This window comes from Elephantulus edwardii, unplaced genomic scaffold (assembly GCF_000299155.1).
Source record: "Elephantulus edwardii isolate Elephantulus edwardi_28Jun2011 unplaced genomic scaffold, EleEdw1.0 scaffold00254, whole genome shotgun sequence".
NCBI classification, from domain to species: Eukaryota; Metazoa; Chordata; class Mammalia; order Macroscelidea; family Macroscelididae; genus Elephantulus; species Elephantulus edwardii.
In genome coordinates, this window is record NW_006400004.1 from 2,896,605 (window position 1) to 2,912,522 (window position 15,918).

The 15,918-nt window shown below is 36.8% G+C and overlaps 1 protein-coding gene across 1 annotated transcript in view; it reads right to left on the minus strand.

Moving 5' to 3' along the window:
• ADAMTS6 (ADAM metallopeptidase with thrombospondin type 1 motif, 6) overlaps positions 1 to 15,918 on the minus strand; it is a 509,355-nt gene that overhangs the window by 403,530 nt on the left and 89,907 nt on the right. The window lies entirely within an intron of this gene.

A 15,918-nucleotide genomic window follows, 5' to 3' on the forward strand; every position in this document is an offset into this window, starting at 1 on the left:
TGGATGATACCTTTGACATCCTCCCACAACTCATTTGGTCTTCACTCATTAGTGTTCAAGGCCTCAAACCTGTTTCTGAGATGATTCTGAAATTCAGGTGGGATGAGATCAAAGTCATATTTTGGCTCCTGTGGATTTGGTTTAATTTTCCTCAGCTTCAGCTTGAACTTGCATATGAGTAATTGGTGGTCTATTCCACAGTTAGGTACCCTTCCAAATTGTTGAGGAATATTGCTGTAACTTTGAAGACTAAGGTGAGTCTGATCTAGGCCATGGTCTTTCCAATCACTTCTTATGCATCTGAGAGCTGGGCAATGACTAAGGATGACAGAAGAAGAATTTATGCCTTTGAGTTGTAGTGTTGGAGAAGACAGCTGAACATCCCATGAATTTCCAAAAGAAAAAGCAAATGTGTCTTAGAAAGGTTGCAGCTGGAGTGCTCTTTGGAGGCAAAGATGATAAGGATTTGCCTCACAAACATCAGGCATGTTGCTATAGGGTTATTCCTTGGAAAGGGGCATAATGCTAGGAAGGGTGGAGGGTCAGTGAAGAAGAGAAACACCTTTGAAATGGTGACTGCCAAAATTACCTATAATATGTCAGAAAGTGTAAGGACAGCACAAGATAAGTGTTCAGATCTGTTGTTTATAGGGTTGCTAGTGGGTCATACTTGACTTGATGGAACCTAATAACAACAACAAACAAAACTGATCTAAAGAGCTTTGATAGCTTAGTGATAAGGAATTGTACTGTCAACCCAACAGTACTTGGTTCAAATCTATCAGCCGTTCTATGCAAGAAAGATGAACAATTTCCTTCCATGTGTCTTACTGCCTTTAAAAACCTATTGAAGGTTCTGCTATGAGTTGGTTTTGACTCAATGGTACGCAACAACTAAACAAAGTTGCTTTATTTCAGTTAAATTCATTTAACAAACCCAGGCATTCCATGAATATTTCCCAGTTTAAGTGTACCACATGTAAGTTTATAACATACTGATTACACAAAATGTCATTTTAAAGTTTATAATTTTAACCTCATAAGTTCATCACCTTTAAGAATGAGAGAATTATTAAATGAAAAACTTCCAATTCCTTTATATGTTTGGGATATTAAATATCCAACCATATCTATACATAAATTTTAGGATCTCTCTTACACACACACACACACACCCCTCCTAGAAATAGAAGAGAGTAGGAATTAACTAATTTGGTATGAGTAAATGACCCAACTATTCGCTGAATCATTAGAAGTCTTCAATATGGATTGAGGTTCAACATTAAGAAAACAAAGATTCTTAGCACTGGGCCAATTGGCAACACCATGATAGATGAAGAAGAGATTGAGATTGTTAACAGTTTCAGCTTGCTTGGTTCCACAATCAACACTTTTGACACCAGCAGTCAGAGAATCAAAAGAATCTGCATTAGAAAAACCTGCATTAGGAAAACCTCTCTAGATTGCTAAAGAGAAACAATGTCTATCTAGAGATTGAAGTGTGCCTGATCCAGGTCATGGTATTCACAATTACTTGCAATGCATCAGAGAGCTGGGATTGACTAAGGATGACAGAAAAAGAATCGAAGGTATTGAGTTGCTGTACTGGAGAAGAGTACTGAACATACAATGAACTGTCAAGAGAACAAACAGATCTATTCTGCAGAGGCTGAAAACAAGTTGCTTCTTGGAGACAAGGATTAAGAATGTTGTAACTCCATCTCACATACTTTGGACATACTGACTGGAGGGACTAGTCCTTGGAGAAGGACACCATGCTTGGAAAGGTAGAGGGACAGCTCAGGAGAGAGAAATCCTGGATGATATGGATTGACACAGTAACTGGGGTAATGGAGGTAGGTGTGTCAGAGACAGTGTAATTGGCTCAGGATAGAGCAGAGTTCAGAGCTATTGTGCATAGAGTTGCTATAAGTCACAGGCAACTCAATGGACTATTACAACTACAACAACCTTCCAAACCAATTTTTAGAAATAAATATTTTCTTAAATAAATAACCCAAAAATAATGACAAAGGATTTGTCTCAGTATACTTTTCAAGCAATCTTTTAAAAATGAAGCATATTATAGCCTTAAAATGGTAACAAAATAGTTTTCCTACTTTCAACTGGCTTTTATACTTTCTTTGTTTATATATATATATATATATATGTGTGTGTGTGTATGTGTATGTGTATATATATATATCTATGTGATTCTAAAAAAAAAATTAAAATAAATCTTCCCATAGTATAGTTCTAGAGAGGTCAGATTAAAAGGGAAAAAGAGGTATAGATGAACTGACAGGAATAATTATCATTTGTGTGGCAGACTGTTTTTCTCAAAGATAGACATAATAATATCTCCCATTTCACACCCACATATTTTAACTCTTCCCATAAAGAGGTGGGATTTATATGTCTTCTCCTTAAATCATGACCGCCTTGTTACTTCACAGGGCATGCCATAAAAGGCAATATACTTTCTACTTGTTTCCTTTGGGACATTCCGTTTAGTAACTACCCTATAAACAATCTGACTGCCCCAGGACTAGGATATTGTGAGAAAGCCCAAAGTCCACATGAGGAACCACAAGAAAGATGTTCAGCCAGTCCCCTGCTGTTCCATCTTAAACCATAAACTAACTGAAACTGTATTTGACATTAGAACTAGAACCACCCAGCTGAGCCTTTCCCAAATATCTAACGAAGAGATACTGTGAGAATAAGTCATACTTATTTTAAGTCAAGAAATTTTAGGGTGATTTGTATTTTCGCACCCTAAAGAGTGGATAGAGCTCTGGTGATATAGCCTGTAGTGTGATGCTCTGCTAAGCAAAAGATTGTACAGGCCTCTAGTCATATGAATCCACCAGTGGTTTCTCAGGACAAAGATGGGCAGTCTCACCTCATTAGAATTACAGTCTCAGAAACCCAATGAAAGGTCTCAATGAGTAGGAATCAATTCAGTGGCAGCGGTATTGTTTTCTTTAAATTGTGAATAGTGAATAATGGCACCAACTAGTTTTTCGAGGAATACTCAGATAAGGAATTAAAGAATTAAAAGCAGAAAAATCATATTGAATGTCCACTGTTCCCATTCAAGATTCTAAAGGGCTTTTAGAAGTTTTCTTCAATTAAATAGAAAGTCAGCTGTCAGAGACCTCTCCAAAGAACTGAAGAGCAATGATGTCAGTCTGGAAACTAAAGTGCACCTGATACAGGCCATGGTCTTTGCAATTACTTGCTATGCATCAGAAAGCTAGACAATGACTAGGGATGATAGAAGGAGAATTGATCCCTTTAAGCTGTGGTGCTGGAGAAGAGTATTGAATATATCATGGACTACTAGGAGAACAAATAGGTTCATCTTGGAGAGGGTGAGACCAGGCTGCTCCTTGGAGGCAAGGATTCTGAAGCTTTGTCTGACATACTTTGGGCATGTTTCAAGGCGGGACCAATCCTTGGGGAGGGACATCATGCTTGGGAAGGTGGAGGGACAGTGCAAGGGAAAAAGACCCTCGATGAGATGGATTGATTCAGTGACTAGGGGAATGGGCGTAGGTCTGTCAGAGACAGTAAGACTGGCATAGGATAGAGCAGGTTCAGGGCTGTATTACATAGGGTTGCTATGAGTCACAGGCGATTCGACAGCACATTATTACAACAACATACATAAAATGTGGAGCAAAAAATCCATGAAGCATATGTAGTAAATCTAATATTGTTTTGCTGAAATGGACTCGTAGCCACATTACCAGAATCGCTACTTTTCCAAGAATTGTCCCTATCTACAAAGTTGCATAAATTTGGTTTCTGATTAACCTATTATTAATAGGACTTCTAGGAGTTGGAATTGATTTTATTACAATGAATTGGGGTTTTACTTTAATCCAATTAAAATATAATATATACCATGCTTGTCACTCAATAATCTACAAAGGGCTTTCCTCTGCATGATTTAATTTTACTTTATAAATAATTCCGTGAAGTAGCTACATGTTATTTTATGGACAAAAAAAGTTGAAGCTCAAAATAGTTATAAAACATAGTCAGGATTAAAGATTTAAATGGGGGAAAATAACTGAAATAAGTAGAAGAGTTAGTCCAAATGATAATCTAAGTGTGCTCTATTGTACATAGGGTTTTTGAAGGCCTGTAATTTCAGAAGTGGATTGCCAATCCTTCTTCCTAGTCTATCTTAATTTTTAAATATATATAATATTAACTGACAGAAAAGCATTCTACAGAAAAAAGTTGTTGAAAGACATTTACCAGTTAGAAAGACCAATATTCAATGTTACTGCCCACCCGGCTACAGGGATATTATAGATAATGTAAGATGGATCTTGGCAGAAAGCAGAGAATACCAGAAGAATGTCTATCTGTGCTTCATTGACTATGCAAAGGCTTTTGACTATGGATCACAACAAGCTGTGGCTGACTCTGAGAAGAATGGGAATCCCAGAACATTTGATGGTGCTAATACGAAACCTATACTTGACTAGGAGGCAGTCATCAGAACAGAGCAGGGAGACACTGGATGGTTCAAAATCAAGAAAGGGGTCCATCATGGATGTATTTTGTGTCCATATCTTTTTAATCTATATGCAGAACAGATCATCCGAGACGCTGGGCTGTATGAGGAGGAATGTGGCATCAGGATTGCTGGAAGATCCATAAACAACCTGCGTTATGCAGATGACACAACCCTGCTCGCTGAAAGTGAGAAGGACCTGAAGCTCTTGCTGCAGAAGGTCAAGGACTGCAGTCTTCAATGTGGATTGAAGCTCAATATCAAGAAAACAAAGATTCTCACCACTGGGCCAATTGGCAGCATCAGTATGAATGGTGAAGAGATTGAGATAGTTAACAGTTTTAATTTACTTGGCTCCACAGTCAACACTCTTGGTAACAGCAGCCAGGAAATCAGGAGACGAATTGCACTGGTAAAGTCAGCTGAGAGGGACCTCTCAAGAGTACTGAAGAGCAACGACATCAGGCTGGAGACTAAGGTGTGCCTGATCCAGGCTATAGTCTTTGCAATTACATGCTATGCATCAGAGAGTTGGACAGTGAATAGGGATGATAGAAAGAGAATTGATGCCTTTGAGCTGTGGTGCTGGAGAAGAGTGTTGAATATACCATGGACTGCTAGGAGAACAAACAGGTTTGTCCTAGAGAGGGTGAAGCCAGAATGTTCCCTGGAGTCAAGGATTCTGAAGCTTCGTCTGACATACTTTGGGCATGTTGCAAGGAGGGATTGGTCCTAGGAGAGGGACATCATGTTTGGGAGAGTGGAGGCATGGCGCAGGAGAGGAAGACCTTTGATGATATGGATCGATTCTATGAGTAGAGTGGTGGGAATGAGTGTGTTTGAGACAGCGAGGTTGGCACAGGATAGAACGGCATTTAAGGCTCTTGTACATAGCGTCACTATGAGTCGCAAATGACTCGATGGCACATAACAACAACAACAATTAGAAGAGTAGGACCGCAACAGGAACCTAGAAGCCAAAATATAAGTGTGTGCTTTGAACAGACCAGAAATCCATATTATTGTCACTATGTTGATTTCAATTCAAAGCAACCATCTACTCATCTTTCTATTATGGAGTAGTTAGTATGTTCAAACTGTCTACCTTTCAGTTAATAGCCAAGTACTCAACCACTTCACCACTAGGGATTCTTGAGCGTGGGACACTCATAATATATTAGACCCTAATAACTGTCATTGGCCAGGTGTATATTGTAAGTGTGCCACTCTTCTATGAACCAAGACTCAGGTGTATATGAAATATTATGCTGTTAAGTATTACACTCTTGCTTTTAAAATACCCTGCTCTGGAACACTTGTATTTTTATTATACTCTGGATAATCACTAAAGGCCATTCCAAGCACTAGTCTCATGAGCCTTATAATTTTTTAAATGTTAAACAAAGTAGGTGCTATTTCAAAGTCCTTTAAGGTTTGATTTAATGAATGCCAAGCATCTCAAATCCACAGGAAATTTTTTTAACACAGCACTGCTGGATAGCCTTTGAAAGAAAAAGTTAACATATGCACCAAATGGACTTCTCATTGAGCTCCAAGTACTGTTTATCAGAATAAAAGAAGTTTTGTTGTTGTTTGTTGTTATTGTTGTTTAGTGTACCTAAACATTGACTATTATTTATAGGTGAAAATAATCTTCCTCTTTTTTCCCTCTGCCCTGTTCTTTACCACTAATCACCCCTCCCCAATCATTGGAATAGTTCCATCTCCTTTTAACAACTTCCCATTAAACCTCATGAACCATATCCTGTACTTAATGGGCTGTTAATATTTTAAAGCTTCTGTACTTCTACTGTAAATCCCTGCTCCCTTTTGCAACATTGAAAATATATACTAAAAATTATTTCCTAGCAGATGGTACAAAGAAACCACACAACGTCTATTTTGACAGCTCAGCAATAAGTAGTACTATCAGAACAGGAAGAGTCATAACAGTGTTACATGCATGGGCATCATGACAGTTATTATATATCTGAAAATAACCAAATATGCTTAGAAACATACAAACATCTCAATGGCTTCAAGCCACACACCTGTCACATTAGACCAGTAATAGGCCATAATACACTAGCTAATCACAAAAATTATACTTCAGTGCTTAAAAAAACAAGCAAATAAATAAAGGTAACATGCTGAAAGAATTTAACTTGAGTATTCACTTCTTTTCTAAAATTTACAAAGAAATAAAACGATGAGACAATCTAGTTAATTTTCTAAAAAGCACAAACTCAAACTTTAAAAACATTCTGTTTATTTTGGAAAATGAAGAAACAGTTCAAATGATGTCATTTCTAGTTCAAACCTTGTTTTTTATGCATCTAGTCAACCACTTTTAGTAACGGTGCCAGAAATTGTAAGAGGAAAACAGCATTTATCTAAGCAAAACATTTAAAATCAGAAAAAGAAACATTAAGATAATTGTTGCAGGGTTTACAATGTCTTAATCATGACATAATGTGGGGGGGGGGGACACACAAAACTATATTACTACCAGATTGGAAAAAATATTTCCTATCTGTGGCCACCAACTTTCTCCCCTGTTCCCCTACTCTCACATTTTACCTCTCATACAGGCTTTCTCTTTTCTCACCGACCCTCCAATAGCTCTCCATAATTGGGGATTTTACAGCAGAATACTCCTGGTCGATGCATCACTGACCATCGTACTTATCCTTAAAATATGTGCACACAAATTTAGTCAACAATGTCTCTGCCCTCAGAAAACACTAAAATATATTAAAAAGATTTTCCCAAGTGATTAGAATTGTGCTTATATTAGTACAGAAGACTGAATGTTCAGAACTTTCCTTTAATCCAATCCTTCTCATGCTAATAAGCTGTCCTTACTTAGGCCCTCACACCAAAGATTAGTAGAGAATTCAGGCACATAACTAAGATCATCTTAATATCTGTTCTCTCGCTTCATTTATCCAGTTTCATCTATTTGTAGTATCCCAGTTCTTGACTACGTACTGCTATTTTTAACCTTACTCTTTACCATTCTTAGTTCTCTTGTGTTTAAGCCTACAAAAGATTCAAACCTACTTTGTTGTCTATGGGATTGATAAGCTCTATTTCACACTTAATTACTTGTTCTTAACTTTTAGTTTTACCACATGCTCTAATGTGTGGTTTCCAGCAACTGGGAAAATGATCTGATTTATCACTCATTTACTGGAACATTGTCTCAATGAGAATAGATTTACTAAGGTGTGCTTGATCCAAGCCAGGGAATTTTCAATTACTTGCTATACATCTGAAAGTTGGACAATGACTAAGGATGACAGAAGAATAATGAACACTTTTGAGCTTTTCTGTTGGAGAGGGAGTGCTGAGTGTCCCATGGACTGTCAAAAGAATAAAGCTGTCCTGGAGAAAGAGCAACTAGGGTGGGTATTCCTTAGAGGCAAGGATGATGAAGTTTCATCTCACATACTTTGGGCATGTTATTACGGGGTCAGTACTTTAAAAATTGTATTGTGTGTGGAAAGATGGAGGCTTATTTAGCTTAAGAGAGGAAGATTTTAGACAAAATGGATGAACACAGTGACTATATCAATGGACTCAGCTATATAAGTGATGATGAGGATGGTACAGGATAGGAGGAGGTTCAGATTTATCGTTTATAGGGTTGCTGATTCATAGTTGACTCAATAGCACATAACAACAATATCTAACCTAATTTAAACCCTAACTGATACATTTTCCACAGTCACATTTAACATTATGCTAGGTGAATGGTCCACTATTACTCTTAAAATTAACTGTTATTTATTGTTATTTTTGTTTCCTTTTCTAAATTATAAAAGATTTCCTCTACTTCTTTTGCTTCTATTAGGAATATTCAAGATACAGAATTTTTCTTTCTTCTCAAATGGTATTGTTGTGTATCTTCATGTAATAACCGACCCATAGCTGAACCCTGACAGGTTTTCAGAGGCAGTTTATTACATGGGAGTAGACTGTCCATCCTTCTCTCCTGGAGCATCTGGTGGATTTGAAATGTATGCCTTAAGGATTGCAGCCCAGCTTCTTGCCACAAGGCCACCAGAGCTCCCTCTCACATACATCTCCAAATTATGCTATCCATGCTACCTCAAAGTTCAAGAAATGTTCTTGAGCACTTTCCTGTATACTTCTTGAGCATATTATCTGACTATATGATTCATTCACCTCTGGGAAATTGTTGGGACAATAACTCATTCTCCAAGCAATCATATGTAGTATTTTGTTTCTTAATGTAAAAGGTTCCAGGCACTTTGCAATATGTAGCACTTTGTTTCCTAATGCCTAAATATTTAACTAGTAGTTTCTGGATGGTACAGTGTTCTGGAACATAGTGCTCAAAAAATTGAATAAATACTATAAAATACTGCAATTAAAAATGATTGTTAAGATTTATCATCAAAGTCCATATTGGGTAGCCAAGCATAAATGCATTTGACATATCAGTGTCACAATGTTCAGCCTCACAGCAACCACAAGTGACCGCAGTACAGCAACTTGTACACCAGGGCTATATGACCTAGAGGAATGTCTGAACAAAAACAATGAAAGACAGGCCCGAGGGCCACAGGTTGAAAGTCACCCACCTTTGGCTTGGTAGCATCACGTTCTGTCCACTGGGCCAGCTGATCTCTCTTTCTGTGTTGATATTATTGTTCTTAAGTGCCGTCGAATTGCAGGCGACTCCTCTAGGTCTACGTCATATAGCCCTGGTGTACAAGTTGCCATACCGCGGTCACTTTTGGTTGCTGTGAGGCTAAACACAGTGACACTGATGTGTTAAATGCATTAATGGTTGGCTACCCAAGGTGAACAGAGAGCGGGGTGGAGCTCCCTGATTAAAAAAATCTTGGAAGGAGGAGTGGCATCCACTTCCATAATAGTTTGCCTCCGGGAACCTATGAACCTGGAGAGAGGATGAAAGGCACCCAAGTGTCCAGGAATTTCCTTCATAGGGTTGCTATGAGGCACTTAACAACAGTAACAATCATCAAAGTCATTAATTATGTATAGATGTTGTTGTTGTGTAGCATAGAGTTGTAACAGACCCCTAACTGGCCATCTTGTGAGTTTTCAGAGGCAGTTAATTGCAGGGAAGTAGGCGGCACATCCTTCTCAGGGAAGTAGGCTGCACATCCTTCTCCCACGGAGCAGCTAGCAGATTCCAGCCCAGTGCTTTTGGGTCTGCAGCACAGCTTCTTACCACTAGGTCACCAGAGAACCTCTTATATATCATGTAAAAAAAATTCTGACAAAATTTTACAAATTTCCACAACATTTGGGGAGCTCTAGTGGCATAGCCCATGGGGTGGTACATTGCTAAACCAGAAATACCACTTCTCTGGCAGTTTGAATATACCAGCTGCTCCATGGAGAAAAGACAGGAATTTCCTTCTGTGTCATTTACAGCCTCCGAAAAGTCACTGAAAGCTCACTTATGAGTTGGTTCTGATTCAAAAGCAATAAGAGCTTGAGTTGAGTCCATAACACTTACAGCCTCTGAAAATCCACTTGGGGGTCAGCTATGGCTTGGTTCTGACTCAATTACATACAACAGCAACAACAAATATTTTAAAACATTTCATGTAAATTTTTAACATATTCAGTAATCAGTCATCTAAAGGCTTTGAGAGAAACTGAGAAACTAATATTTTTTATTTCAAGAAATAGTTCAAAAAAAGTAAAAAAAAGAAATAGTTCACAACTATGTTTGATTGAATTTATTCTATTTTTTAAAAAACACATTTGTATTTAAGAAAGTAATAAAAAGAGGTAACAAAAATTGGGCATGAGTAAGAAAGAATATGAAGAAGAGAAGTTGCGAGTCCAGATAACAAGCATAATCTTACATAAACTGTGGTTAGATTAAAAACTCAATCAAGTTACACTTAATTTTTATATTGAGCTACTCATAATTCATTCAATTAAAAAATTATGACATGAGTTATAGTTAATAAAGTTCACTATGTAAGTCTTAGTTGCTATTTTTAATAACATTTTATATTTATAATATAAATGAAAAAATTTTATTAATAACTATTTTTTAGCTCAAGTTTTCCTTCCTTTTTCAATATAACTTATTTTGTAGTCTAGAAAAAGAAAACAAAAATCATGAAATTTTGTAGCTGACTTATAACTAAATGTACTTGATATCCAAGATGAAGTAAGACATTAAAAAAGATAGGAGGACTACTATCAAAACTATCCAACATCTTACTAATTAATTACAAAAGCATAAACACCTAATTTTCCAGACCAAAATTATAATAATTATCATTTTTGTGGTTTAAATTTTCAAGTTAAACATGTTTTTATTACAAATTAGTTCATGAAAAATTGCAATGAAATAAAATTTCATATATAGTGAAATTTTAATCTCACCAAAACTTGGCAGAATAGAAATAAACTATTTCATAGATAGTACATGTATCAATTAACTAAATGTAGGGGTAAATTTGCTATTGTGATATTCCTAGTGGAAAAACACTTTATTAAAAAGTTCCTGACTTTCTTTCAAAATAGTTTCTAGCAAAACACAGTACCATCTAATGTCATTAGAAATATTACTGATCAAACTGAGTCCTCCTCTCCTGTCTTTCTCAACTTATAATACATATTGGATAATTAGAGTTCAAGAATACAATCTTGATCCACATATTCCTGATTTTCAACCACATAGTGTTGTCTTGCTCTGTCTGAATAACTGCTTCTTGGTCTATAAATAGGTTCCCTAGGGGAGCTCTGGTGGCCTAGTGGCAAGAAGCTGCACTGCAATCGCCGAGGCGCATGGTTCGAATCCACCAGATGCTCTGCCGGGAAAGAAGGGACAATCTCCTCCTGTACCAGTCAGATCTGATTTGACAGTACACAGACACCCAAAAATAATAATAAAATAAAATAAAAAATAGGTTCCCTAAAGTCCAGTTAAGTGTTCTGATATTATTATGTTTTGCAAATTGCTCATTTGTTATAATCCGCACAGTTGCACAGCCAATGAAATACAAGTAAACATCTTCCTGTCATTCTTGTAGAGTAAAAAAAAAATCTATCTAACATCAGTAATGATATTCCTCATTCAAAAGTGCCTCCAAGTCCTGTTTGAATTTCTGGAAGTTCTCCACTGACGTAATGGTGTAAGATTTTCCATTTCAGCAAAAATTTTACCTCTGTGACATTATGATATTTTTAAAAAATAATTTTCACATTCTATTACATCACCTTTTCAGAAGGAGCACAAATATGTCTTTTAGTTGGTTGGCCAGGGGGTTTTTTGATAGATAAATGATAACGTCCAGTGTTACAGCTATTTGTTGAGGCACCGCCATGCTATCTGTCAATTCTTGAAGCCTTGATTTTCACCAATACCTTCAATGCAGCTTGATCTTCTTTTATTCAATTCCATTGGTTCTTGATTATGTGCTACCTCATGAAATGGCTGAATGTAAACCAATTGTCTTTGTTATAGTGAGTTCATATCTTCCTTGAATCTTCTTTGATGCTTCCTATATCATTTACTATTTTGCCCATAGAATTCTTCACTATTTCAACTTAGAGGTTCCATTCTTCTTATTTGACAGATGCTAATGTACTCTTTTTTATATGACTGGCTATTTGGGTCTGTTTTAAAATCAACAATTGTAATCTTTACCGCTCACCCACCCCCAGCTCTGAAGTTGTTTGCTGACATCACTCATATGCCATATTCTCAAAATTGACCATATGCATTTGAATTTACAAAAATGATATATACATTTTAAAGCAAAAGTATGTTCGTCAGGGATGTATTCTGTCTCCATACCTTTTCAATCTGTACACAGAACAGATCATCCGAGACGCTGGGCTGTATGAAGAGGAATGTGGCATCAGGATTGGTGGAAGAATCATCAACAACCTGCATTATGCAGATGACACAACCCTGCTTGCTGAAACTGAGGAGGACCTGAAGCGCTTGCTGCAGAAGGTCAAGGACTGCAGCCTTCAATATGGATTGAGGCTTTATATCAAGAAAACAAAGATTCTCACCACTGGGCCAATTGGCAGCATCAGTATGGATGGTGAAGAGATTGAGATACTTAGCAGTTTTAATTTACTTGGCTCCACAGTCAATACTCTTGGTAACAGCAGCCAGGAAATCAAGAGACGAATTGCATTGGGAGAGTCGGCTGTGAGTACTGAAGAGCAACAATGCCAGACTGGATACTAAGGTGCACCTGATCTGGGCTATAGTCTTTGCAATTACGTGCTATGCATCAGAGTTGGACAGTAAATAGAGTTGATAGAAAGAGAATTGATGCCTTTGAGCCATGGTGCTGAAGAAGAGTGTTGAATATATTATGGACTGCTAGGAGAACAAACAGGTTTGTCCTGGAGAGGGTGAAGCCAGAATGTTCCCTGGAGTCAACGATTCTGAAGCTTCATCTGACATATTTTGGGCATATTGCAAGGAGGGACTGGTCCTTGAAGAGGGACATCATGTTTGGCAGAGTGGGGGTCGGCGAAGGAGAGGAAGACCTTTGATGATATGGATCGATTCTGTGAGTGGAGTGGTGGGAATAAGTGCATTTGAGATGGCTAGGTTGGCACAGGATAGAGGAGCATATAGAGCTCTTGTACATAGGGTCTCTATGAATCACAAGCGACTCAATGGCACATCACAACAACAACAATATGTTATAATTGCTTTGAAAAAATATACATTACATACTCTTGGGCACTCATCACAAAAATATATATTGTTTTTGTTGTTGATTGTCGTCGATTCGCGCACGACTCAAAGCAACCCTATTAACAAAAGACCTAAAGCTTTTCTATAACTATCACCATTTCTCAAAATTCATAGAGTTTCCAGAGGCAAGTTTGTTTCGGAAATGGATGCCACTCCTGCTTCCAAATATATTAGTATACAAATAAATATGAAAAAAGAGATATTTTAAATTTACTGTTTTATTCATATTCACTGTGTTTTATAAATGTTTTCTTTACATTGTGTTTCATACAATCATTCACATACACTGTATTTCATACAGCAAATCACTATTAATCTCCACCTAATATCACCACATCTCTTCTATCCCTACTGAATCTTTCCCATTCCTTCACTGCACCCCCTCCATCCACTAAACTCTGCTATCCCAGTGATCCCCCTCCTTACTCCTTTTTTACGTTTTTCCCCTTCTTTCTCTTCCCCTTTTGGATATTCACAAACATCTAACTAGCTATCCTTTTTTTTAACACTAATGGTCTTATGTAGTATCTGTACTTATATAAGACTGAGTTAGTTTGCACAGCTTTTAAACAGCATTATTGATCTTTGGAGAGATCCTTGACAGATTTTCCCAGTGCAACACATCACTTGATTTCTTGACTGCTGCTCCCATGAGTATTAATTGTGGAAGCAAGTAAAATGAAAGGGTTGACAAATTCAATCTTTTATACAACTATCATAATGTTAGTCCAGGAGAGATAACTTTTGTTTTACTGATGTTGAGAAGTAATCCATATTGAAGATTGCAGTCTTTGATATTCTGCTTCAAATTTTCTTCACTTTCTGTAAGCAAAATTGTGTCATTTGCATAATGCAGGGTTTTGATGAGTCTTCTTCTAATCATGATGCCACATTCTTCTTCATGTAGTTTGCTCCTTTAATAATTTGCTGAGCATACAGATTGAATCAGCATAGAGAAAGGATACAACACTGAAACACACCTTTCCTGACTTTAAACCAAGCACTGAGTAGTGTTGCTGGAGAAGAATACTGGACATACCATGGACTACCAAGAGAACTAACAAGTCTATCCTTGAGAGGATGAAACCAAGCTGTTCCTTGTAAGCACATAATTTAAGACTCTGTCTCACATACTTTGACCACATAGCGAAGAAGGACCAATCTTTGGAGAAGAATATCATCCTATGAAAGGTCAAGAGAAAGACCCCAAACGAGATGGATTGACACAATAACTGGGGTAATGAGGATAGGAGTGTTAGATTTAGTGAGATAGGCTCAGGACAGAGCAGGGTTCAGAGCTATTGTGCATAGGGTTGCTATATGTAGTCAACTTGACAGCACATAACAACAACAACTAATAAAAAAATAGATCACTGGTGGTGTAGGTAATTAAGGGAAATATTACTAAGATCAGCATTTGAAATCTGTTCGCCTCTAACTAGGAGAAATATGAAGCATTCTGACTAAATAGAGATTTACAGCCTTGAAGACACTAAGAAGTTCCTTTTTATCTTGCATTGTTATAATGAGGTGAAGTCAATTCAGGTGGCAGTGGATTAAATTTAGGGTTTTGCTTAATGCGTAAAGCAAGAGTAAACTTTTCTTGTAAATTACTTTTACCTTTGGCATCAAGTTACAAATACATTTTTTGGTGGAATTTGAAATGTGAGACATTAAATGAAAATATGTCTTGGAGCAGAGAGGAATATTGTAATAAATTGTTTAACTATCTTCTTAATTATTAATAATATTATTACATTTTAGTCTTATTTCAAAATTAATCCTCTATTGAAATTGGATACTTATACATAATAGTATAATCATTTATTTTTAAAAAAATATGTTTTGTTTTTTATATTGGATATGTTTCTGAAAAAACTTTAGTAGATATTTGTTCTTAGTGAAGGAAGTTTCTTGGGAAAACTATGACTGACAGCCTATAATATTTTGTAATCTTACATAAGTAACATGCCACAATTTGATTTACTCACTTTTTTTTCAGTGTTGAGGTAATTTTAATTACCCACAAAACTTTCTCGGGAATGTATATAGGTTTGTAGCTAAATATGAATGACCAGCTAGGAGAAAACAACAAACTTCATACAACCCAAAAATGTTTCTCTAGCAAAAATATGTCTATTCCCTAGTCCTTTTTAATAAACCAATATAAAGATCGTGAGATTTTCGTTTGGTTGTGGAAAACAAGATACCTTCATTGAAAGTAAAAGAAAATGTCTTTTAATCTGGTGTTGGACCCATACCTTATCAATCTATCTGCTGTAATTTTTTTAAAAGAAGAACTATTTAGAGCCCAGTATCTGCAATTTCCTTGGTGAATCTTCACATGTATTTTTAGTTCTATATTAGCCTGCATAGCGATGTATATTTTAATTTTTAAAAGGCAGAGGATAAACTTTCACACAGGTGTGCAGAGTTCATCTTGTGGGGCAGACATGTTGACAAGCTATTTCTGAGGCTGAGATGAGGAGAAATAAAGCAAGTGAAAAGCAAAGCTGGCACTGACAGGTTCTCTGAGGTAGTTGTCCATCTGCCACCATAAAAAAAATTCACTGCTCAGCTATTCTTGTGAACCAGCTCTAAAGAAACCTTATGCATTCTCTTAAGACTTTTTCCC